A 21,350-nucleotide genomic window follows, 5' to 3' on the forward strand; every position below is an offset into this window, starting at 1 on the left:
ATCATGAAACAAAGATCATGTTGGAGTATGAGAAAGTCTTTAAAAAACTGTGAAGTGACATTCTTTATATCAGAGGCGTTTCCCCTTAGCACATCAGATTACATCACAGGACTGAAAAGTACTTATTGAAACAGATAGTTTTAAACATAAGGATAATGTTATTAAAATAAACAAATGACAGGTTTGTGTCCACCACTGCTCAGGAGATCTGCAGGACTTGCAATAATTTACTGGCCCTTCTTAGGTTTCAAGGCCTTATCACTATTCAGCAGATCTCCAGTTCCTTACTGGCACTTCTTAGTAAGGTTTCAAGGCCTTATCACTATTCAGCAGATCTCCAGTACCTTACTGGCACTTCTTAGTAAGGTTTCAAGGCATTATCACTATCCAGCAGATCTCCAATACCTTACTGGCACTTATTAGTAAGATTTCAATACCTTATCACTATTCAGCAGATCTCCAATACTTTACTGGCACTTATTAGTAAGGTTTTGATGCCTTATCACCACTGTTCAGCAGATCTCCAATACCTTACTGGCACCTCTTAGTAAGGTTTCAAGGCATTATCACTATTCAGCAGATCTCCAATACCTTACTTGCACTTCTTAGTAAGGTTTCAAGGCATTATCACTATTCAGCAGATCTCCAGTACCTTACTGGCACTTCTTAGTAAGGTTTCAAGTCATTATCACTATTCAGCAGATCTCCAGTACCTTACTGGCAGTTGTTAGTAAGGTGTCAAGGCATTATCACTATTCAGCTGATCTGCAATACCTTACTGGCACTTCTTAGTAAGGTTTCAAGGCCTTATCATTCGTCAGCAGATCTCCAGTACCTTACTGGCACTTCTTAGTAAGGTGTCAAGGCCTTATCACTATTCAGCAGATATGCAATACCTTACTGGCACTTCTTAGTAAGATTTCAATGTCTTATCACTATTCAGCAGATCTCAAATACTTTACTGGCACTTATTAGTAAGGTGTTGATGCCTTATCACCACTGTTCAGCAGATCTCCAATACCTTACTGGCACCTCTTAGTAAGGTTTCAAGGCATTATACCTATTCAGCAGATCTCCAGTACCTTACTGGCACTTCTTAGTAAGGTTTCAAGTCATTATCACTATTCAGCAGATCTCCAGTACCTTACTGGCAGTTCTTAGTAAGGTGTCAAGGCATTATCACTATTCAGCTGATCTGCAATACCTTACTGGCACTTCTTAGTAAGGTTTCAAGGGCTCATCACTAGTCAGCAGATCTCCAGTACCTTACTGGCACTTCTTAGTAAGGTGTCAAGGCCTTATCACTATTCAGCAGATATGCAATACCTTACTGGCAGTTCTTAGTAAGGTGTCAAGGCATTATCACTATTCAGCAGATCTCCAGTACCTTACTGGCACTTCTTAGTAAGGTTTCAAGTCATTATCACTATTCAGCAGATCTCCAGTACCTTACTGGCAGTTCTTAGTAAGGTGTCAAGGCATTATCACTATTCAGCAGATCTCCAATACCTTACTTGCACTTCTTAGTAAGGTTTCAAGGCATTATCACTATTCAGCAGATCTCCAGTACCTTACTGGCACTTCTTAGTAAGGTTTCAAGGCCTTATCACTAGTCAGCAGATCTCCAGTACCTTACTGGCACTTCTTAGTAAGGTGTCAAGGCCTTATCACTATTCAGCAGATATGCAATACCTTACTGGCACTTCTTAGTAAGATTTCAATGCCTTATCACTATTCAGCAGATCTCAAATACTTTACTGGCACTTATTAGTAAGGTTTTGATGCCTTATCACCACTGTTCAGCAGATCTCCAATACCTTACTGGCACCTCTTAGTAAGGGTTCAAGGCATTTTCACAACTGCTCGGTCGGACCTGCAATACTTTACTGACATTTCTAGTAAGGTTTCAAGGCCTTATCATCACTGCTCTGCAGACCTGCAATACTCTACTGGCACTTCTTAGTAAGGTTTCAAGGCATTATCACTTTTCAGCTGATCTGCAATACCTTACTGGCACTTCTTAGTAAGGTTTCAAGGCCTTATCAATAGTCAGCAGATCTCCAGTACCTTACTGGCACTTCTTAGTAAGGTGTCAAGGCCTTATCACTATTCAGCAGATATGCAATACCTTACTGGCACTTCTTAGTAAGATTTCAATGCCTTATCACTATTCAGCAGATCTCAAATACTTTACTGGCACTTATTAGTAAGGTTTTGATGCCTTATCACCACTGTTCAGCAGATCTCCAATACCTTACTGGCACCTCTTAGTAAGGGTTCAAGGCATTTTCACAACTGCTCGGTCGGACCTGCAATACTTTACTGACATTTCTAGTAAGGTTTCAAGGCCTTATCATCACTGCTCTGCAGACCTGCAATACTCTACTGGCACTTCTTAGTAAGGTGTCAAGGCATTATCACTATTCAGCTGATCTGCAATACCTTACTGGCACTTCTTAGTAAGGTTTCAAGGCCTTATCACTAGTCAGCAGATCTCCAGTACCTTACTGGCACTTCTTAGTAAGGTGTCAAGGCCTTATCACTATTCAGCAGATATGCAATATCTTACTGGCACTTCTTAGTAAGATTTCAATGCCTAATCACTATTCAGCAGATCTCAAATACTTTACTGGCACTTATTAGTAAGGTTATGATGCCTTATCACCACTGTTCAGCAGATCTCCAATACCTTACTGGCACCTCTTAGTAAGGGTTCAAGGCATTTTCACAACTGCTCGGTCGGACCTGCAATACTTTACTGACATTTCTAGTAAGGTTTCAAGGCCTTATCATCACTGATCTGCAGACCTGCAATACTCTACTGGCACTTCTTAGTAATGTTTCAAGGCCTTATCACTATTCAGCAGATCTTCAATACTTTACTGGCACTTCTTAGTAAGGGTTTAAGGCATTATCACCACTGTTCAGTAGATCTGCAGTACCTTACTGACACTTCTGAGTAAGGTTTCAAGGCATTATCACCACTGTTCAGCAGATCTGCAATACTTTACTGGCAATTCTTAGTAAGGGTTCAAGCCATTATCACTAGTCAACAGATTTTCAATACTTTACTGGCACTTCTTAGTAAGGGTTCAAGGCATTATCACCACTGTTCAGCAGATATGCAATACCTTACTGGCACTTCTTAGTAAGATTTCAATGTCTTATCACTATTCAGCAGATCTCAAATACTTTACTGGCACTTATTAGTAAGGTGTTGATGCCTTATCACCACTGTTCAGCAGATCTCCAATACCTTACTGGCACTTCTTAGTAAGGTTTCAAGTCATTATCACTATTCAGCAGATCTCCAGTACCTTACTGGCAGTTCTTAGTAAGGTGTCAAGGCATTATCACTATTCAGCTGATCTGCAATACCTTACTGGCACTTCTTAGTAAGGTTTCAAGGGCTTATCACTAGTCAGCAGATCTCCAGTACCTTACTGGCACTTCTTAGTAAGGTGTCAAGGCCTTATCACTATTCAGCAGATATGCAATACCTTACTGGCAGTTCTTAGTAAGGTGTCAAGGCATTATCACTATTCAGCAGATCTCCAGTACATTACTGGCACTTCTTAGTAAGGTTTCAAGTCATTATCACTATTCAGCAGATCTCCAGTACCTTACTGGCAGTTCTTAGTAAGGTGTCAAGGCATTATCACTATTCAGCAGATCTTCAATACTTTACTGGCACTTCTTAGTAAGGGTTTAAGGCATTATCACCACTGTTCAGTAGATCTGCAGTACCTTACTGACACTTCTGAGTAAGGTTTCAAGGCATTATCACCACTGTTCAGCAGATCTGCAATACTTTACTGGCAATTCTTAGTAAGGGTTCAAGCCATTATCACTAGTCAACAGATTTTCAATACTTTACTGGCACTTCTTAGTAAGGGTTCAAGGCATTATCACCACTGTTCAGCAGATATGCAATACCTTACTGGCACTTCTTAGTAAGATTTCAATGTCTTATCACTATTCAGCAGATCTCAAATACTTTACTGGCACTTATTAGTAAGGTGTTGATGCCTTATCACCACTGTTCAGCAGATCTCCAATACCTTACTGGCACTTCTTAGTAAGGTTTCAAGTCATTATCACTATTCAGCAGATCTCCAGTACCTTACTGGCAGTTCTTAGTAAGGTGTCAAGGCATTATCACTATTCAGCTGATCTGCAATACCTTACTGGCACTTCTTAGTAAGGTTTCAAGGGCTTATCACTAGTCAGCAGATCTCCAGTACCTTACTGGCACTTCTTAGTAAGGTGTCAAGGCCTTATCACTATTCAGCAGATATGCAATACCTTACTGGCAGTTCTTAGTAAGGTGTCAAGGCATTATCACTATTCAGCAGATCTCCAGTACATTACTGGCACTTCTTAGTAAGGTTTCAAGTCATTATCACTATTCAGCAGATCTCCAGTACCTTACTGGCAGTTCTTAGTAAGGTGTCAAGGCATTATCACTATTCAGCAGATCTCCAATACCTTACTTGCACTTCTTAGTAAGGTTTCAAGGCATTATGACTATTCAGCAGATCTCCAGTACCTTACTGGCACTTCTTAGTAAGGTTTCAAGTCAGTATCACTATTCAGCAGATCTCCAGTACCTTACTGGCAGTTCTTAGTAAGGTGTCAAGGCATTATCACTATTCAGCTGATCTGCAATACCTTACTGGCACTTCTTAGTAAGGTTTCAAGGCCTTATCACTAGTCAGCAGATCTCCAGTACCTTACTGGCACTTCTTAGTAAGGTGTCAAGGCCTTATCACTATTCAGCAGATATGCAATACCTTACTGGCACTTCTTAGTAAGATTTCAATGCCTTATCACTATTCAGCAGATCTCAAATACTTTACTGGCACTTACTAGTAAGGTTTTGATGCCTTATCACCACTGTTCAGCAGATCTCCAATACCTTACTGGCACCTCTTAGTAAGGGTTCAAGGCATTTTCACAACTGCTCGGTCGGACCTGCAATACTTTACTGACATTTCTAGTAAGGTTTCAAGGCCTTATCATCACTGCTCTGAAGACCTGCAATACTCTATTGGCACTTCTTAGTAAGGTTTCAAGGCATTATCACTTTTCAGCTGATCTGCAATACCTTACTGGCACTTCTTAGTAAGGTTTCAAGGCCTTATCACTAGTCAGCAGATCTCCAGTACCTTACTGGCACTTCTTAGTAAGGTGTCAAGGCCTTATCACTATTCAGCAGATATGCAATACCTTACTGGCACTTCTTAGTAAGATTTCAATGCCTTATCACTATTCAGCAGATCTCAAATACTTTACTGGCACTTATTAGTAAGGTTTTGATGCCTTATCACCACTGTTCAGCAGATCTCCAATACCTTACTGGCACCTCTTAGTAAGGGTTCAAGGCATTTTCACAAGTGCTCGGTCGGACCTGCAATACTTTACTGACATTTCTAGTAAGGTTTCAAGGCCTTATCATCGCTGCTCTGCATACCTGCAATACTCTACTGGCACTTCTTAGTAAGGTGTCAAGGCATTATCACTATTCAGCTGATCTGCAATACCTTACTGGCACTTCTTAGTAAGGTTTCAAGGCCTTATCACTAGTCAGCAGATCTCCAGTACCTTACTGGCACTTCTTAGTAAGGTGTCAAGGCCTTATCACTATTCAGCAGATATGCAATATCTTACTGGCACTTCTTAGTAAGATTTCAATGCCTTATCACTATTCAGCAGATCTCAAATACTTTACTGGCACTTATTAGTAAGGTTATGATGCCTTATCACCACTGTTCAGCAGATCTCCAATACCTTACTGGCACCTCTTAGTAAGGGTTCAAGGCATTTTCACAACTGCTCGGTCGGACCTGCAATACTTTACTGACATTTCTAGTAAGGTTTCAAGGCCTTATCATCACTGCTCTGCAGACCTGCTATACTCTACTGGCACTTCTTAGTAATGTTTCAAGGCCTTATCACTATTCAGCAGATCTTCAATACTTTACTGGCACTTCTTAGTAAGGGTTCAAGGCATTATCACCACTGTTCAGCAGATCTGCAGTACCTTACTGACACTTCTGAGTAAGGTTTCAAGGCCTTATCACCACTGTTCAGCAGATCTGCAATACTTTACTGGCAGTTCTTAGTAAGGTGTCAAGGCATTATCACTATTCAGCAGATCTCCAATACCTTACTTGCACTTCTTAGTAACGTTTCAAGGCATTATCACTATTCAGCAGATCTCCAGTACCTTACTGCCACTTCTTAGTAAGGTTTCAAGTCAGTATCACTATTCAGCAGATCTCCAGTACCTTACTGGCATTTCTTAGTAAGGTGTCAAGGCATTATCACTATTCAGCTGATCTGCAATACCTTACTGGCACTTCTTAGTAAGGTTTCAAGGCCTTATCACTAGTCAGCAGATCTCCAGTACCTTACTGGCACTTCTTAGTAAGGTGTCAAGGCCTTATCACTATTCAGCAGATATGCAATACCTTACTGGCACTTCTTAGTAAGATTTCAATGCCTTATCACTATTCAGCAGATCTCAAATACTTTACTGGCACTTATTAGTAAGGTTATGATGCCTTATCACCACTGTTCAGCAGATCTCCAATACCTTACTGGCACCTCTTAGTAAGGGTTCAAGGCATTTTCACAACTGCTCGGTCGGACCTGCAATACTTTACTGACGTTTCTAGTAAGGTTTCAAGGCCTTATCATCACTGCTCTGCAGACCTGCAATACTCTACTGGCACTTCTTAGTAATGTTTCAAGGCCTTATCACTATTCAGCAGATCTTCAATACTTTACTGGCACTTCTTAGTAAGGGTTCAAGGCATTATCACCACTGTTCAGCAGATCTGCAGTACCTTACTGACACTTCTGAGTAAGGTTTCAAGGCATTATCACCACTGTTCAGCAGATCTGCAATACTTTACTGGCAATTCTTAGTAAAGGTTCAAGCCATTATCACTAGTCAACAGATTTTCAATACTTTACTGGCACTTCTTAGCAAGGGTTCAAGGCATTATCACCACTGTTCAGCAGATCTGCAGTACCTTACTGACACTTCTGAGTAAGGTTTCGAGGCATTATCACCACTGTTCAGCAGATCTGCAATACTTTACTGGCACTTCTTAGTAAGGGTTCAAGGCATTATCACCACTGTTCAGCAGATCTGCAGTACCTTACTGACACTTCTGAGTAAGGTTTCGAGGCATTATCACCACTGTTCAGCAGATCTGCAATACTTTACTGGCACTTCTTAGTAAGGGTTCAAGACATTATCACCACTGTTCAGCAGATCTGCAGTACCTTACTGACACTTCTGAGTAAGGTTTCGAGGCATTATCACCACTGCTCAGCAGATCTCCAATACTTTACTGACACTTCTCAGTAAGGTGTCAAGGCCTTATCACTATTCAGCTGATCTGCAATACCTTACTGGCACTTCTTAGTAAGGTTTTGAGGCCTTATCACCACTTTTCAGCAGATCTCCAATACCTTACTAGCACTTCTTAGTGAGGGTTCAAGGCATTTTCACTACTGCTCAGTCTGACCTGCAATACTTTACTGGCACTTCTTAGTAAGTTGTCAAGGCCTTATCACTGCCCAACAGATCTCCAATACTTTACTGGCACGTCTTAGTAAGGTTTCAGGGCCTTATCACCACTGCTCAGCAGACCTGGAATACTTTACTGGCACCCAGCTGATGTGCAATACTTCAGTACTATACTGGCACTTCTCAGTAAGGTTTCAAGACTCGATTACAGCTGCTCAGTAGATGTACTATGCTTTACTGTCACTCCTCTGTAAGGCTGCAACGTCGCACAGTCACTTGTGAGCATCTGTGTAATACTTTATGAGCACTTCACATCATAGTCTCCATGCCTTACCATCACTGGTCAGCTGATCTGTAATACCTTACTAGCAGCATTCAGCAGGGCAGTGGAGATTTATGAGTATTTTCAGCTAGGTCGCCTTGAGTCACAACCATTGCTCAAGAGGACCACCTTACTTTGCTATGGTTGAAAAGGGATCTGTCTAGCAGGAGCCGGGAACAGCTCCCAGAGGCTGCACTATGGCTGTTACCCGGAGCCTCTTGGAGTGATGAGAATCTAATGCATCTTTCAAGTGATGTCATATGGCGTTCCTGGCCCACGGACACTGCTTGGCCTATGCATTCAACGTCTGGATGGAATAACTGAGAAATGTTAGCACAGCACCACAATCCTAGAACATCATAAACTACACACCCTTGAGCCACTATGAAGCATAGATTGCAAGGACAATCCACGGTCACAAGGTGGAAGAGAAAGGAGCTTAGTGACCACATCTACATACCCTGAAGATTCTTTTTATCATCAAGTTACATTTATGTAGAGCTAATTAGAGTAAACCTGTTCATATCTTTATAAATATTTATATACCTAACTTGTTATTTTGGTGTTCCACATTTTTCAATCAATTACTGTTTATAAAGTGCAGCAAATCACCTGTGAGGATCTCAAGGCGCTGGCATTGCTAGCTGCTTCGCGATGCTCTGTTCGTTTGAACAGCCATGTCTTGAGTCCTTTTCTGAATTCTCAGTGATGCGGTGGTCCTGAGGCGCAGGGGAGGGTTGTTCCAGGCTTTGGCCGCCAGGTGAGAGAAGGAGCGACCTCTGCTGTTGGATCGGCAGATCTGCGGGTGAGGTGTCTTCAAGGAAAAAGGAGATAGATCGCAGGTGTCTGGTCGATTGGTGGAGAGTCATTTGTTTGTTGATGTATGCTGGTCCTTTGTTGTGCAGGGCTTTGTATGCGTGTGTCAGCATCTTGAACTGACATCTCTTCTGCATCAAAAGCCAGTGGAGGTTGTTAAGGTGCAGGGAGATGTGCATCCATATGGGGAGGTCAAGTATGAGTCTTATGTTGTCTGTAGTCTCTTCAGGAGTTGTGCAGTGATTCCTACATACAGAGCGTTACCGTAGTCCAGCCTGCTGGTGACAAGGGCTTGAGTTGCGGACCTTCTGGTGTTTATTGGGAGCCATCTGAAGGTTTTACAGAGAATGCGTAGGGTGTGGAAGCAAGCAGACAAGATTGCCTTTACCTGCATTTTTTCTATGATATTTTTGTAGCACAATATTTAATATTCGACACTGTGCTACTTTATGGGACCTGGGAGGATGGCTGAGATGTCTGTGCCTTTGTAGCACAGTCATTGGCGAGCTTCTGTCAATCAAACTGATGATGCTGGATGCACCCGTGTCTGCAAATTCCATTACACTCCCCAACAGCAGTTTGCTCATTTTTCTGCATCCCTAATGCCATTTCGATCTTTCTCTCTTTCTATCTTTCTGTATGTCTCTCTCCTTCTCTCTTTCTCATGCTCTGTCTGTATTTCTTTTTTACCTCCTCTCTGCTTCTTGCTCTCCATCTCTCTGTGCTGTCTCTCTGTCCCTCTCTTTCTCTATTTGTCTCCCTCCTTCTTTCTATCTTGCTCACTCTTCTTCATTCTCTCTAACGGTATTTCTCTCTTTTGCTTTATTTTTTTCACTTTCTCTGCTTATTGTTCTCTACCTCTCTCTTCTTTTCTCTGTCCTTCTGTGTGTCGTTGCATACATCTCTTTCAGTAACTTTATCTCTTTGTGTCTAGCTTTCTTTGTCCTTCCTCCACTTAGTTTCTCTTTCCTTTGTTGTCTGTGACTTCCTCAGATTCTGAACATAAATAGAGTTACCTGTTAAATAAGGTTCAGAGTCCAATAGCATGGCTTATTCATAGAGGGCACCGCCTATGGCAGTACCAGCCTCCACGTCCAAAGCAGCAGTGAGTGGATATGATCAGCATTCATTGCACCTAAGGGGCACTAAAAACATATACCTTTAGTCTTTAGAGTTTAAAAAGGCGTGGAACTCACCTCACGTCAATCAGGTGAGCTTGCCCAAATGGTTTCAGGTGACAAGTAGGATGGGGTGAAATTGGTGTCATTTTCTTTGTGCAAATTATGCAAAAGTCCAAAAAATATTAGAAGTGGATGATAAATTCCGCTCCGCCGGCAGAGTTGGTGGAATTTTGGATATTCTGTATTACACTTGTAACGCAGAGTTCTGGCCAAATTCTGCCAACATCCTTGTGGCGTAGTTTTTTCTCGTGCACATCTCACATATTGCAGGTTGGTGAACGCGAGCAACAATTGACGTCCCCTACTGAAATTTTCAGCTGCGGTGAGAAAACTGCCCGTTCAAGTAGAAAATCTACTGGAGCAACAGCAAAATCAACTCAGGCAGTAGCGCCCACTGGCACGCTGCGTGGTGGAGCCTGCACTGATTTTTCAGTGTGGAACAAGCTCCTGATGCCAAAAATCAGCATGAGAAGCACGACGTGCCAACATCTGCCTGTTTGCTGAACTCCGCAGAATCTCACGGAATTAAACTCTGCGAGTTCCTTGCACACCTAAAAACGATGCTGAATTGTGCATTATTATGCAACATGGTGATTAGGCCTTCTACTCTACTTAATATCAACTGTACCCGCACATCTATTCTTCACATGAGGATGCTGTTCACAAGTTCAAAATCACAAGTAATAAAAACAAGTGCTTGCCTTCGGTTTGATCGTGGTATTCCTGTGCGAAGCAATGTCCACGGTGGGTACCATACCTTTGGATTTGTTGAACAAGCACTTATGACAAAGTGGTTTTAAAGTGAACATATTGTTCCCGGGGAGAGAACTCACTGGGGTGGGCAGTGTGACATCTTTCTTGTTTGCTGTTTTCGGGACAGATTTCTTGAGATGAGCTCTTTCCTTTGGGAGCAGATCACAGATGCAGTATACAAGGATTCTCACACTGATTAGCAGGGCTTCCAGTTTTTTTTCAGGGATTTTTCTAATCTGGGGCACATCATCCCCTCCCACCACTCCATGTTTAGTTATTGAAAACTAGGAACTGACTAACGGCCTGATAAGATGTTTGCTGACAGGTTACTCCATAGCAACGGTGTTGGATATCCCATCTGCTGAAATCTAAATCCCATTATACCCTAAGGGATTTTTTGTCTCTCCAAAATCTCAGGTCTCAAATCCTGATGGAGAGTCATGATTACCTGGAAGGAATGTTGGGAAATATTGTACAAATATCAATTCTCTCTCTTTGGAGAATGCAGAACTCTGACTGGGCTGATTCAGGGCCTCCGCCTAATTTGCTAGAAGATTTAGGGGGTGATTCAGACCTTGGCGGACGGCGGAGGCCGTCCGCCAAGGTTCCGCCGCCGAATGACCGCACCGCGGTCAAAAGACCGCGGCGGCCATTCAGACATTTCCGCTGGGCCGGCGGGCGCTCTCCAAAAGAGCGCCCGCCGGCCCAGCAGAAATGCCCCTGCAACGAGGACGCCGGCTCAGAATTGAGCCGGCGTAGTTGCAGGGGTGCGACGGGTGCAGTTGCACCCATTGCGTATTTCAGTGTCTGCAAAGCAGACACTGAAATACTTTGCGGGGCCCTCTTACGGGGGCCCCGCGGCACCCCCTACCGCCATCCTGTTCATGGCGGGTTTCCCGCCATGAACAGGATGGCAGTAGGGGGTGTCTGAATCCCCATGGCGGCGGAGCGCGCTCCGCCGCCATGGAGGATTCAATGGGGCAGCGGTAAACCGGCGGGAGACCGCCGGTTTACCCTTTCTGACCGCGGCTGAACCGCCGCGGTCAGAATGCCCTCGGGAGCACCGCCAGCCTGTTGGCGGTGCTCCCGTGGTCGGTGACCCTGGCGGTCACCGGCCGCCAGGGTCAGAATGACCCCCTTAATGTCTTTATGGAAATGTGACCTCTAAGAAAGCCACATCCTTTCCTTGCAGGAGCCCAGCCAATTAACCCTCGGGTGAGCAGAGCCTGGGCTCCATTGGAAGAGATGTGTGTGTTGTAAAAAGATAGAAAATTTAAAGTGCTAGAGAAGCGTTCAGAAGCAGAGGGTTAAATCTCCGAGTGTTATTCCCAAGCCTCAACGTGCACCAGTTTTCAACAAACACCTGCTGCCATCATTTATTTGGTGGAAAAGGGGCGCTTCGCGGTCATTTTCTGCGCATGAATCTCAGCTGGCACATGCAGGGGCGTAGCTTAGTCACAGAGATTGGGGGAGGGGTGAATCTCCAGTTTCACAACTAAAAAAGCAGTGGGCTGCAGGGTGGACAGATGTGATGACCAAAGCTCAGGGTGGACTGTTTCCATGAGGAAGAGGGTCAGTGTTGATTTGCCTTAAGCGAGCCTCTGCCTCGAGTGGCACACTGGGTGAAAAGAGATGGGTTGGAAAGCTACCCTGAGCGATTGCCACTGGTACGACTACTTGCAAGCGCTGAAACCATCACCTCTTTGATGTTTCATTGCCAGTACTGTGCCTGGAATCCTGAGACTGGCACAGCTGTCCAAGCCTACTTCCGGTAACGTTTGTGAATTCAGATAATAAGTAAGTTTGCACTCGTTCAAGGAGTACTTCAATGGATGTCGAGTTACAATTTTTTGGCAAGCCAGTCACTATATGGAACTGATTCAGTGCTTAATTTGTGCTTGTTGTTTCCGGTGCTGAGCACTTATTTTTGAGGGCCGGGGCTTATTCTTCTGCCTCAAGCATTTGCTACGAGCAAAAGACACATATGGGAAAGACGGATGAAGGGAAAAACGAAAAAGCGTCACAAAGGGAGAAAGTAGAAAGCTGCAAGAGTGAACTGAAGGGGCAAGGAGTGGCTTTATATGGATTATAGAGGCCCCAGATGGCTCCGGGATTACGCCGCCTCAGTATTCCGTGTTCATACATTTAATTGCAGCAGCCGCGTGCTTAAGAGGAGGGCTTTGGGCACGGCACCTTTTTATTTACAAATTGAGCACTGAACTAATTCATAGGTAACTTGCACTTCGAAGCAATTTACACTTTTGAGTAAGTTTGCTACTTTTTGGCTAATTGCAAAACCAGAGTGTAAATTTACTCCAAAAATGTAACTTAGGTGCTTCAACAAAGTGAAAGGCCTGGAGCTATTCACAAACTACAATGTGCAGCCCGTTTGTAGAAGTCCCTTTCTGTATCCTAGCCTTCCATTGTCGACAGCCGCTCTACAGCTGTATAATGCCCAGTAATGGCTTCATCCCAGTATCCTTCCATCAAGTAATCCCACGTGCTCCGGGCTTTAAATAGATGTAATTATACAGAGGGAGGCTGCAGGAAAGAATTAGAGTGATTATTCCATCAATGACACAATTATTTGTTATTTTAATTGTGAAAACCTAGTCATATAGAACAGTTAATGCATGTTGCTTATGTATCCACTTTAAATTCTGTTCACACCAACTGGTCACTTGTTCCGCAAGGGCCGAGTTGCTTCGTCCTTTGCTCCTGGTGCACAGCTATCCTCCTGGACATCCACGCGGAGTGCGTGAAATCCGCCTCTGCTTTGCTACATTGCACAGTGTGAGGTGTCTCTTAAAATAGTGCTAAGGGGGTGTCAGTGCTTAATGTGTGCTTGGGGCTTCCGGTGCATAGCACTGGCACTTATTTTTCTGCCTCAAGAATTTACTGCGAGCGAAAGCTTCATATGGAAAGACGGAGGAAGAGAAAAACGAAAAAGCATCACAATGGAGGAAAGGAGAAAGGTGCAAGAGCGAGCCGAAGGGGCAGGGAGTGGCCGTAAATGGATTAAAGAGGCCCGAGATGGCTTTAGGAATACGCTGCCTCGGTAATCTCTGATTGCACACTTCATTGAAGCAGCACTTTAATCAGAGGAGAGCTTTCAGCACCGGCGCGTCTTTATTTACAAATTAAGCACTGGGGTGTGTGGTAACTTCTGTGCAGGTATTTGAAGTGGATGAGTGCAGTCTTCCATTGGGGGACAGGACTACCGTCTGGCCGCAGCAGCGCTCCCACTTTACCTCTCTGACAGCGGTATCCAGACCAGCGTCCACTGCTCTGTAGCAGCGAGCCGGACACTGGAGCCCACCCCCCCCCACCCCCGTATGGAGCACTGAGGTTTGGCCACCATGTGCCGGACTTCATGGGCTTCCAGGAACATTGACAGCGAGCCGGACACTGGAGCCCCCCCCCACCCCTGTATGGAGAACTGAGGTTTGGTCACCGTGTGCCGGACTTCAGGGGCTTCCAGGAACATTGACAGCGAGCCGGACACTGGACCTCTCCCTGTATGGGGCACTGAGGTTTGGTCACCATGTGCCGGACTTCAGGGGCTTCCAGGAACATTAACAGCGAGCCGGACACTGGACCTCTCCCTGTATGGGGCAGTGAGGTTTGGCCACCATGTGCCGGACAGCTGGGGCTTCCAGGAACATTGACAGCGAGTCGGACACTGGACCTCTCCCTGTATGGGGCACTGAGGTTTGGCCACCATGTGCCGGACTTCAGGGGCTTCCAGGAACATTGACAGCGAGCCGGACACTGGAGCCCCCCCCACCCCTGTATGGAGCACTGAGGTTTGGTCACCGTGTGCCGGACTTCAGGGGCTTCCAGGAACATTGACAGCGAGCCGGACACTGGACCTCTCCCTGTATGGGGCAGTGAGGTTTGGCCACCATGTGCCGGACAGCTGGGGCTTCCAGGAACATTGACAGCGAGTCGGACACTGGACCTCTCCCTGTATGGGGCACTGAGGTTTGGCCACCATGTGCCGGACTTCAGGGGCTTCCAGGAACATTGACAGCGAGCCGGACACTGGACCTCTCCCTGTATGGGGCAGTGAGGTTTGGCCACCATGTGCCGGACAGCTGGGGCTTCCAGGAACATTGACAGCGAGCCGGACACTGGACCTCTCCCTGTATGGGGCAGTGAGGTTTGGCCACCATGTGCCGGACAGCTGGGGCTTCCAGGAACATTGACAGCGAGCCGGACACGGGAACCTCTCCCTGTATGGGGCAGTGAGGTTTGGTCACCGGGTGCCGGACAGCTGGGGCTTCCAGGAACATTGACAGCGAGCCGGACACGGGAGCCTCTCCCTGTATGGGGCACTGAGGTTTGGTCACCGGGTGCCGGACTTCAGGGGCTTCCAGGAACATTGACAGTGTGGTGGACATTGGGGATTCGTGAGGGAACATTGCTGTCTGCCCAGCACGGGAAGATGCTAGTGTGTGAACCCGTCAAGGGGGCACAGCCCAGGCCCATCTATCTCAGTAAGGAAGTCCAGGAATTGGCTCCCGGGGAGAGGTGACCACCCTCACTTTGCCAGCAGTTGCAAAAGAGTTCCATTGCATGTGAGTGCTGTTGCAGGGACCTGGGGTATCAGCTGCTGGGGAGAAGAGAACCGGGGAGGTGAATTGTTTGCTAATCTTCACCCAAGCTACTTGTGTGTTGGCCACCAGGTCGATCTCTGCTCGTCGACATCTCCAGGTTTCGCCCCATAGTGCCTCGAGCCGGGTAGGGGAGCGTTGCCATGTTCTATTGCTATGTTTGCCATGTGCGGAGGGAATTTGTGCTAGAAATACGTAAAGTGGGCTTGTGCACATATCTAGTGAAGCTCAAGGCCGAGGCGACAAGCCCTCCTCTCTCGTATGGCGGTGTGAGTCCCTCCGCACCCCAGGCTGTCGGTCCACCCAGGCTAATGTGCCCAAGCGTGATGTGAGAGTTTTGGGGGGCTGTTGAGTCAGTGGCGTGGGACCTTTGTTCTACAAGTAAAGTAGCTTGGGCAGAATCATCATTTTGGTAACAGCTACCCTTCCCATCAGGGAAAGTGGGATCAATGCGCACAGGCAAGCCTGCTCTGTGACGTGGCTCCTGGTGACGTCATAGTTTTCCATGATGGCAATGTCCTTGTCGTGGTGGATGCAAACGCCCAAGTATTTAACGGAGTGTGCAGCCCAACCTGGCGGGAAGTCCAACGTTTCAGGCAGCATGACCTTCGTGAAGGGAAAAATCATGGATTTATTCCAACTCATCACAACCCCTGCGACCCCCCTGACCAGTGTGCACTCGCGTCATACAGGGCTCAGCTTCTGCGCTGTCTCGTGTTCAGTGGAGATGATGGTTCACCTGGCAGAGAGCCATGGCCACATGGCCAGGGACCCCGGCTGCCGCTCTGTAAGGCGGCGGAGACACTACGCACAGTGCCCGCTATGCCCACCAGTGGGAACCACCTTCGGGGAGCACCCGCCCTCGTCTCCCTGGGGTCTCCAGAATCCATGCGCTCGAGGGGGCCTCTGTTATATAAGGTCCAGATTGTAGCCTCCAGCTGTGCCCAACCTGCCTAAGGTCTCAACATCCAGAGGGCAACCAAGCACGATGGGCAATCTCCTGTGGGGGCGGCCACGATCAACAGCCCCCTGCACAGCCGCAGTGTGCTCTGCCAGTGATGGTGGTCAAGGGAGGGCCCAGCGCCCAGGCTGTAGCGCCCACACCAGTGGGGCATGAGCTGTACTACCTCGGCACACAGTGTGCCACGTGGTGTTCATGGGCCTCCTAGTGGGCCGCCTCCCTGCTGTCATCGGAGCCCAGTGGTAGATGGCACACCCCAGTGTCCCCTCCCCACGGCGGTCGGCCGGTGCCAGTGCGGCCCGCCTGGGCCTCATTCCATCTCACCAGTGTGGGGTCGTAATGCAGACCCATTACCGACTGGTAGACCTCCTTGGTGTGTGGAAGACCAGGAGGGGCCTATCTTGGGCACCAGGGGTCACAATCAGGCCGCTGCCCCTATACAGATGGTGGTCATGCCCAGAGCAAGCCCCTCTGTGGGGCATCTGGTCGTGCAGCACAGGCTCGGAGCTCCGGCTCCTGGTCACCACCTCCGGGACCTTTCCTCTGGATCTCTCCTCTGCAGCACCACGGCACAGGGGCCAGCCACGTGCCGCCTGGGCCACCATACAGGGAGTGCAGAATTATTAGGCAAGTTGTATTTTTGAGGATTAATTTTATTATTGAACAACAACCATGTTCTCAATGAACCCAAAAAACTCATTAATATCAAAGCTGAATATTTTTGGAAGTAGTTTTTAGTTTGTTTTTAGTTTTAGCTATGTTAGGGGGATATCTGTGTGTGCAGGTGACTATCACTGTGCATAATTATTAGGCAACTTAACAAAAAAAATATATATACCCATTTCAATTATTTATTATTACCAGTGAAACCAATATAACATCTCAACATTCACAAATATACATTTCTGACATTCAAAAACAAAACAAAAACAAATCAGTGACCAATATAGCCACCTTTCTTTGCAAGGACACTCAAAAGCCTGCCATCCATGGATTCTGTCAGTGTTTTGATCTGTTCATCAACATTGCGTGCAGCTGCAACCACAGCCTCCCAGACACTGTTCAGAGAGGTGTACTGTTTTCCCTCCTTGTAAATCTCACATTTGATGATGGACCACAGGTTCTCAATGGGGTTCAGATCAGGTGAACAAGGAGGCCATGTCATTAGATTTCCTTCTTTTATACCCTTTCTTGCCAGCCACGCTGTGGAGTACTTGGACGCGTGTGATGGAGCATTGTCCTGCATGAAAATCATGTTTTTCTTGAAGGATGCAGACTTCTTCCTGTACCACTGCTTGAAGAAGGTGTCTTCCAGGAACTGGCAGTAGGACTGGGAGTTGAGCTTGACTCCATCCTCAACCCGAAAAGGCCCCACAAGCTCATCTTTGATGATACCAGCCCAAACCAGTACTCCACCTCCACCTTGCTGGCGTCTGAGTCGGACTGGAGCTCTCTGCCCTTTACCAATCCAGCCACGGGCCCATCCATCTGGCCCATCAAGACTCACTCTCATTTCATCAGTCCATAAAACCTTATAAAAATCAGTCTTGAGATATTTCTTGGCCCAGTCTTGACGTTTCAGCTTGTGTGTCTTGTTCAGTGGTGGCCGTCTTTCAGCCTTTCTTACCTTGGCCATGTCTCTGAGTATTGCACACCTTGTGCTTTTGGGCACTCCAGTGATGTTGCAGCTCTGAAATATGGCCAAACTGGTGGCAAGTGGCATTGTGGCAGCTGCACGCTTGACTTTTCTCAGTTCATGGGCAGTTACTTTGCGCCTTGGTTTTTCCACACGCTTCTTGCGACCCTGTTGACTATTTTGAATGAAACGCTTGATTGTTCGATGATCACGCTTCAGAAGCTTTGCAATTTTAAGAGTGCTGCATCCCTCTGCAAGATATCTCACTATTTTTGACTTTTCTGAGCCTGTCAAGTCCTTCTTTTGACCCATTTTGCCAAAGGAAAGGAAGTTGCCTAATAATTATGCACACCTGATATAGGGTGTTGATGTCATTAGACCACACCCCTTCTCATTACAGAGATGCACATCACCTAATATGCTTAATTGGTAGTAGGCTTTCGAGCCTATACAGCTTGGAGTAAGACAACATGCATAAAGAGGATGATGTGGTCAAAATACTCATTTGCCTAATAATTCTGCACTCCCTGTACAAGGCCTGGCACCCGGCAGCCACCACCATCCCAGGACCAAGTCAGCATGTCCCACAGCCCCAAGGGGCACATCAGTCACGGCATCCTGCACAATGCAGGGCAGGGAACATGTGGGGGTGCTGGTTGGCTATTTAGTAAGGCACGAGCCCCTGATTATCGCAGGTCATGCCGCCGGCTCAAGCAGCCTCACAGGGGAGCGGCCATCTTGAGTTGATAGTAGGGCCTCATTGGCTGCTTTGTGCTAATCAAACTGAATACGTTTGTAGTTAATGCAGAATTGAGGCATCTCGGGAGTGTCGTCATTTCCAGGAGTTTGCAGGTGGAACCGTACTATGGACCAGCGCATCTCGGAGCCCTACAAAGGCCATAGTCTCAATGCTGCACATATCACGTGGCACGGCCCGTGCTCCTATGCCAACATCTGATGGGGCAGCCAGTGTGGCATTATGCGGCTCTTGGGAGAGGGCCGTGGGCCAGAACCGCCTCTAACCTCATGACCTCTTTGGCAAAGCGTGGATCTCCAGAACCCGTGAGCATGGGCCTGATTTAGTGTTTGGTGGATGGGGTCACTCGTCACAAACGTATTGGATGTACCTTCTGCCATATTACCATTCCAAGATAGCCTACTGAAATGATGATGTGGCGTGCGGGATATCAGTCAGAAAGGAGTAACACGTCTGCCAAACTGTAAACCGGTCCCTAAGTTTCACTGTGTCAGTGTTTCTACAAAAAGTGAAGCTCCGTGTGCAGCTCACGAACATGGTTTCCTGGAGGACTATACATGTAATGAGATCAGACAACTGAGTTCAGCGCAGGCGCAGAAGTGCTGAGCTCTTGAGCAGCAGCGAGCGAAGAACCACAAAGCGCCTATCAGTGCTCTCGTGGCAGGTCCAAGGTGGCCTCAGTCCTGGTGCCGCCATCTTACAGCCCTCGGCGGGGGCGCCCCTGGCACGGAGGGGTTCCTCAGACCCGCCACGCTCAATGAGAGGCGCTTCGAGACGCTGCACAAAGCGCCCTGCGCTTCCCTTAAGTGGTGATATAGCTAATGAGCGTCATTAGCGCTCAGTTAAAGGTTGCGCATCATTAGACGGAGGCAGCTGACGCTGGCTGTAGGCCGGGCACTGGACCTCACGACCCTGCAGTCTGGCCGCCTCCCTGCGAGGGTGGGAGTGCACAGGGCGTCTAAGCTGGTGGGGGAGAGGGGGCCACCGGGGATGTTGTGAAGAGAAAGAGGGTGGGGGGTGAGGTGTCCTGGGTCTTCAGAGTGGAGAGTCCCAAGTGGAAGACACAAGGTCAGGGGTGTCACTGAGGGAACAAGGGGTGTCACTGAGGGAACAAGGGGTCAGCACACATCACAAGGTGTCCCGGTCCTCTACTCTCACGGTATCAGATAGGAGCTCCTGGGGGTTCACTGAGGGCTCAGGGGTGTCACTGAGGGAACAAGGGGTCAGCACACATCACAAGGTGTCCCGGTCCTCTACTCTCACGGTATCAGATGGGCGCTCCTGGGGGTTCACTGAGGGCTCAGGGGTGTCACTGAGGGAACAAGGAGTGAGCACACATCACAAGGTGTCCTGGTCCTCTGCTCTGACGGCATCAGATGGGAGCTCCTGGGGGTTCACTGAGGGCTCAGGGGGTGTCACTGAGGGAACAAGGGGTCAGCACACATCACAAGGTGTCCTGGTCCTCTACTCTCACGGTATCAGATGGGCGCTCCTGGGGGTTCACTGAGGGCTCAGGGGTGTCACTGAGGGAACAAGGAGTGAGCACACATCACAAGGTGTCCTGGTCCTCTGCTCTGATGGTATCAGATGGGAGCTCCTGGGGGTTCACTGAGGGCTCAGGGGGTGTCACTGAGGGAACAAGGAGTGAGCACACATCACAAGGTGTCCTGGCCCTGAACTCTCATAGTATCAGGTGGAGGCAGAGAGCTCAGAGGGTGTCAATGAGGGCTCAGGGGTGTCACTGAGGGAACAAGGGGTGAGCACACATCACAAGGTGTCCTGATCCTCTGCTCTGACGGCATCAGATGGGAGCTCCTGGGGGTTCACTGAGGGCTCAGGGGGTGTCACTGAGGGAACAAGGGGTGAGCACACATCACAAGGTGTCCTGGTCCTCTGCTCTGACGGTATCAGATGGGAGCTCCTGGGGGTTCACTGAGGGCTCAGGGGTGTCACTGAGGGAACAAGGGGTGAGCACACATCACAAGGTGTCCTGGCCCTGTGCTCTCATAGTATCAGGTGGAGGCAGAGAGCTCAGAGGGTGTCACTGAGGGCTCAGGGGTGTCACTGAGGGAACAAGGGGTCAGCACACATCACAAGGTGTCCTGGTCCTCTACTCTGATGGTATCAGGTGGAGGCAGAGAGCTCAGAGGGTGTCAATGAGGGCTCAGGGGTGTCACTGAGGGAACAAGGGGTCAGCACACATCACAAGGTGTCCTGGTCCTCTACTCTGATGGTATCAGATGGGAGCTCCTGGGGGTTCACTGAGGGCTCAGGGGTGTCACTGAGGGAACAAGGGGTCAGCACACATCACAAGGTGTCCTGGTCCTCTGCTCTCACGGTATCAGATGGGAGCTCCTGAGGGTTCACTGAGGGCTCAGGGGTGTCACTGAGGGAACAAGGGGTGAGCACACATCACAAGGTGTCCTGGTCCTGTGCTCTGACAGTATCAGGTGGAGGCAGAGAGCTCAGAGGGTGTCAATGAGGGCCCAGGGGTGTCACTGAGGGAACAAGGGGTGAGCACACATCACAAGGTGTCCTGGTCCTCTACTCTCACGGTATCAGATAGGAGCTCCTGGGGGTTCACTGAGGGCTCAGGGGTGTCACTGAGGGAACAAGGGGTCAGCACACTTCACAAGGTGTCCTGGTCCTGTGCTCTGACAGTATCAGGTGGAGGCAGAGAGCTCAGAGGGTGTCAATGAGGCCTCAGGGAGTCTCACTGAGGGAACAAGGGGTGAGTACACATCACAAGGTGTCCTGGCCCTGTG

General features: G+C 47.7%; 1 protein-coding gene across 1 annotated transcript in view; it reads left to right on the forward strand.

Moving 5' to 3' along the window:
• LOC138266501 (transmembrane protein 132D-like) overlaps window positions 1-21,350 on the forward strand; it is a 1,755,118-nt gene that overhangs the window by 987,075 nt on the left and 746,693 nt on the right. The window lies entirely within an intron of this gene.

This window comes from Pleurodeles waltl, chromosome 11, assembly GCF_031143425.1.
Source record: "Pleurodeles waltl isolate 20211129_DDA chromosome 11, aPleWal1.hap1.20221129, whole genome shotgun sequence".
NCBI classification, from domain to species: domain Eukaryota; kingdom Metazoa; phylum Chordata; class Amphibia; order Caudata; family Salamandridae; genus Pleurodeles; species Pleurodeles waltl.